This window comes from Garra rufa, chromosome 18, assembly GCF_049309525.1.
Source record: "Garra rufa chromosome 18, GarRuf1.0, whole genome shotgun sequence".
Taxonomy (NCBI): Eukaryota; Metazoa; Chordata; class Actinopteri; order Cypriniformes; family Cyprinidae; genus Garra; species Garra rufa.
In genome coordinates, this window is record NC_133378.1 from 32,544,735 (window position 1) to 32,550,734 (window position 6,000).

Below are 6,000 nucleotides of genomic sequence, written 5' to 3' on the forward strand. Positions count from 1 at the left end.
AAAAAAGTCTGAATTGCGAGTTTATCTCTCACAATTCTGAGAAAAAAGTCAGAATTGTGAGTTTATATTTCACAATTCAAAGAAAAAAAGTCAAACTTGTGAGTTTATATCTCACATTTCTGAGGAAAAGTCACAATTGTGAGTTTTTATCTCACTAATCAGAGAAAAAAAAACAGAATTGCGAGTTTATATCTCACAATTCTGAAAAAAAAGTCAGAATGGAGAGTTTATGTATCACAATTCAAAGGAAAAAAGTCAGAATTGCGAGTTTATATCTCAATTCAAAGAAAAAAGTCTGAATTGTGAGTTCATATCTTATAATTCTGAGAAAAAAAGTCAGAATTGCGAGTTCTCACAATTTCAAGAAAAAGTCAGAATTGTGAGATTAAAAGTCGCAATTACCTTTTTTTTGTTCTTTATTCTGGCAGAAATAAATTTCCATACACCAAGGCTACATTTATTTGATTTAAAGTTGTTTTCCATTTTAATATATTTTAAAATGTTTTGAAAATATATAAACATATTTTACATTTAAATGTAGTGTAACATTTTTTAATGTATTATTTACGGCTTTATTTTTCATTTAAATCCAAACAAACGTTGGTCATCAGAGGTAATAAGTCTTTTGACTGAAAAGGAGCAGCCTTGTTTTGTGATTCAAACACCCAAACATTTACAACAACTTCAAGTATTTTTAAAATGAGGTTTAATGTACTTAGTGTTGACGTCAATCCCAGAAGTCCCTGACGGAAATTTCGCACTGTCTGCCCTGTCCCAGACCTCCAGACCCGTATTTCCTCTAAGCCGTTGATGATGGGCGTGGCCGGCGCTTTACAGAGACCTGCCTGAGGTGTTAAAGAGCTGCACTCACTCACAGCACACACGGGCCTGCAGCATTAACACTCAAGTAATGTGTCACCCTCAATCTTAAAAAACTCTTTCATGATTCAACGCTCCTTCTATTCAGCGTGTGTAAAATTAGACCCCGTCATCCCTGAGATACAAACGGCCGAGTCACAGAAGTACCTCAGATATTTCCAGTCCCTCTCGTGCTTGTGCGTAAACAACCCATAGCGGCGTGTGAGTATGCCACATACCTTCACTATAAGCAGTAAGCACACCTGTGTACCCCTGAGCACACTGCGTCCCGCTGCGAAGGAAGTGCATGTGAACTTTTATGGCTGCTTATGAACATTTGCCATATCTAAGTTAGTGTAGAACTTGCCTAAAGTTACATAAACCCTTGTGGCTGGTTTTTGGCCTTTTTTGTGTTTACCTAATTTCAGATAACCTCAAGGACTGTTCCAAATGCAAATGCTGAGCAAGCACCATCAGTCAAAATCAACAGTCACAATTCCAGCAGTATTGTGAGGAAAGACCACACTGTGTTGAACCACATCGATAGCTATGAAGTCAAACAGCAAATCCTAGACATTTAAAGGTCCCATATTGTCAAAATCTAAATTTCCTGGCGTTTTTCATGATAACTGAGGTCTAGGGGCTATGTAACTACCATATGAGTTTCAAAACAGTCAATCCACAGTAAACTGCACACAGCCTGCTTAAAGTAGCTGTCCATTTTCACGAGCCGCTGTGACTTCCGTACAGATGTGACGTCCGATCTACTCAGCCACCGCCTTCAGTCACCACCCCGAGCACCAACCACCGTCCCACCCGCCTTTGGTCAAACCCAGACAATATCGTGTCCATAACATTGCTAAGCCACAACAACACGAAATCAAGTCGAGAAAACCCTGTTGAGTCGATAGATGTCGAAACTACATCATTGCACAGGCTTCAGAACAACGTGAATATAAGAGACCAGAGGCACGTCAACTTCAGCCTCTTTCACACAGCCATTCCGGAAAATACACGGATAATGTGTCCCATCATTTGTTCCGGAGTTGTTTGATTTGGTTCATTCACAGTTGTTTTCTGGAATCTGTGCGTGCTTTACACACAACCCATAAAGACATGTGACGTTTGGATGTGAGATGTAATGCGACACGTACGTTTCACTAAACTGAAACTAACCTGAACAAACTGCTTCAGCGCTGATAGTGAGGAGCTGGCTCTGCCCGATCGCCGCTTCATTCCACTTTGCACATATTTTTTCGTCGTGAAGAGTCACATAACGTGCATCATCACTACAACACTGCCTTTATGGTTCTGGCTTTTGTTCACACAGCGCCCGTTCCCGTAATTTTCCAGAATCAGCGCGCATTGTGAAAGGGGCTTTACTAAAGCAACAGTTATGTAGCTTACTGCATTCGGTGTTTGAAAAAGAAAAAATATTAATGATCATTCTGAAATATCCTGTTGAGTATCAGCAGGCTAGGCTCTCTCTATGGCTCTGGGCTCGGCTAAAGCATACATGACCGTAGTTACCTGTGGTTGGCCTGGCTGTGCGTCACTCAGAAAACAACAGGCCAATCAGAAGAGAGGCTCATGAATATTAATTAGATGGGCCAAAATCGACCTGTTTTTGACAGTGCTCCTAAAAAAGGAGCTGTAAAAATATATTGAGACGGATTTTGGCACTTATACCGCAAATATATATATTCTTAAGGACATCAACAACTAAAATAAACCTCCAGAAATGTGTACAATATGGGACCTTTAAAGGGATAGTTCACTCAAAAATGAAACTAAATTACTCACCCTCATGTTGTTCCAAACCTGTAAGACCTTCATTCATCTTCAGAACACAAATTAAGATATTTTTGATGACATCCGAGAGCTTTGTCAGCCTGCATAGACAGCAATGCAACTGAAATGTTCCCAGGCCCAGAAAGGTAGCAAGCACATCATTAAAACAGTCCATGGGACATCAGTGGTTCAACCGTAATTTTACAACACTACAAGACTACTTTTTGTGTGCAAAGAACACCAAAACAACTATTTTATTCAACAATTCTTCTCCTCCAAGACAAGTCATATTTTACCAATGTGTAAGGTCAGAAAGCTCTCAGATTTCATCGAAAGTATCTTAATTTGTGTTCCAAAGACAAACAAAGGTCTGGAACAACATGAAGGTGAGTAATTAATGACACAATTTTTATTTTAACCGTTTAAAAAGTCCTTTTTTTTAAATACTATTGCAGTGTCATTTCTACAGACACATGTCAAAAACATGTCAAATACTTTGGAAACATTCTTGCATACCTTGCAGAACCTAAGCATCCTGACCAGGCCAACACATCAACAACAGCCAACTAATGTCATATGGGAAACCTGTTTGTTTCTTTAGTCATTAGAAACTAGACACTTCAGATGTATTTTTTAGGTATGGCTAATATATACAATGTTAATTTGCTATGGCTAATAAATTCTCCAATCACATACTTGTGAATGCTTGTAAAAACTATCCACATCTTTGTCAAACTCAATTACAGTAGTAAACTCAAAAGAAAACTTACACTACCATTCAAAAGTTTTTGAACAGTAAGATTTGTAATGTTTTTTTTAAAGAAGTCTCTTCTGTTTAACAAGCCTGCAATTATTTGATCCAAAGTACAGCAAAACAGTAAAACTTTGAAATATTTTTTACATTTAAATATCTATTTTCTATTTGAATATATTTTAAAATGTAATTTATTCCTAAGAATTCAAAGCTGAATTGTTAGAATTCTTAAAAAAAAACATTAAAACTCTCAAGGACCAAATACTTCTAAACAAACCAAAAACAGGAAGTAATGACAAGATGTGACGCTATGCAACATGATTTCATGAGGAGAACAAGCAGTGTATCCAAAACAAATAGGGATGCACCGATCCGTATCGGCCGATCACTTGCGCGTTTTGTCAGTAAAGCCGGTTCTGTAATCAGCGGTAAATGCCATCAGGTGCGTGATTTCACGTTGAGCCGTATATACTACACACAGCCGTTGTTCACTGACGAGCTGCGCACATTCACACTGATAATGAACATTGATTTGCGCAGCTCGTCGGTAAACAACGGCTGTGTGTAGTATATACGGCTCAACGTGAAATCACGCACCTGATGGCATTTACCGCTGATTACAGAACCGGCTTTACTGACAAAACGCGCAAGCATGATCGGCCGATTCGTATCGGTGCATCCCTAAAAACAAAATAAGCAGAGGGCAAACATGGAGCAACAAGGAGGTAAAGTGCCTTTTATGAGCTCTTTGTGAGTTCACAGGTGTTAAAATAAAATCATATACATGCAACAATGAGCGCATTAGTTCAGCAGACGGCATTAGGGGTGTATTTCACTGGGTACTTTGATGTCATACACCCGCAAGACCGTTGAACGCACCTTTTCCTTTTATTTAAAGTGTTCTGTAAATTTCATCAAGAAATATCATTCAACCCGAACAATCAGGTTGTGAACATTAAGTGAACCAGGACCAAATGTAGCACTTTCCTTTTTGGTCCAGACTAAATTACCCAAACGAACCAACACACCCTGTGAACGCACCATGAAACACAGTGAAAACGCCAGTGTAGACAAGGATTATTTTCATTTTAGGGCCTTAGCCCGATTTTTTACTGGGGGACCCCCTCTGAAATGCGATATTTATATTCATAAATAAACTAATTTAAAAAGAAAATTGACAATTTTTAACTTTTTAACCACAAATGCTCATCTTATCTAGCTCTGTGTGTACTCTTGTGTATTCCGGTTCCAGACAGTTTGGGTATGTCAGAAAACTCCCATCTTATTTTTTCCTCCAACTTCATAATCGTCCTACATTGCTGCAGAAGTACCAACCCAGTGTTTACAAAGTGAACATGCAAAGATCAAACGCCCTTTACAAAAAAAGGTAAAATAGCTATGTAGGCCATTTTTAAGAGGAGATGGGAGTTTTTCGACCTATTCTAACTGTCTTAAATCAGAATACACAGAGTACATGCAGAGCTAGACAAGATGAGCATTTGAAGTTTAAAAGTATATAAACTGTATTTTTTTTTAATAAACCTGATGGTTTCACTAGATAAGACTGTTCTTCCTCGGCTGGGATCATTTAGAGCCCTTTGCATTTAAACTGCATTTTGGAAGTTCAAACTCGCAGGCACCATAGAAGCCTGCTATATGGAGAGAAATCCCAAAATGTTTTCCTCAAAAAACGATTTCTTTACGACTGAAGAAAGAAAGACATGAACATCTTGGATGACAAGGGGTTGAGTACATTATCTGTAAATTTTTGTTCTGGAAGTGAAATTTTTCTTTAAAAAGCATTCCATTTCATCATTTTGAAAACATTATAGGAATGTTACGTCTCTGAACATTCATTTAAAACATTCCAGAAAAACATTCCATGAATGATGTAAAACTATTGTTTTTGTGACAGCGTTTTCAGAACATCAAAGACCAGATAACATTGAACGAACATTCCATCAACATTACTGCAAGAACATTTGTTCATAACTGGCATGAGTGCAGCATGAGGCGAGCTAATCAAAGTATTCTGGCTCATACAAGAGATAATAAAAATAAATTAAATGCAAAAATGTGTACAGTACTCTTTATTAGAACTCGGGGGGTGTTTGAAACCAGATGGGTCTCTTTCTGTCCGACCACTCAAACACACACGTACACAGATGCGCATAAACACACATGGTAAAGACGCGGTGAAAGAGCTCACTGTTTCCACTTTTATTTTCCACTGAATAAACAAACCTGTTAAGGGCAAACATGAGCCTCACCTTCAGAAAAGCACAGCATGAGGCTCTTGCATTCATGAGGTGAAAACAAGTAAAAAAACTCATTTCATACCAATTTTAGCAAGACTATTGAATTTTTGCTTGATATGCGTTAATATACAAACTGATAATTAATAAATAATGCTTGTTTTGTTTTTTCCTCTGGCAATGCATTACAAAATCTGCTTTACATTTGCAACAAATATGCCTCACAAAAAACATGCAGCTATAAAGCTGGCTTTGCATTCGTTTAAGCGCTCCCTGTTGAGTATCTGTGTGTGTGTGTGTGTGTTCGAAAAGCAGCCATCGTGCAAAATGTTCCTCTGCACA

At 38.0% G+C, this 6,000-nt stretch overlaps 1 protein-coding gene across 1 annotated transcript in view; it reads right to left on the reverse strand.

Moving 5' to 3' along the window:
* The window catches only part of LOC141290602 (solute carrier family 41 member 1-like), a 39,633-nt gene that overhangs the window by 15,572 nt on the left and 18,061 nt on the right, over positions 1–6,000 (reverse strand). The window lies entirely within an intron of this gene.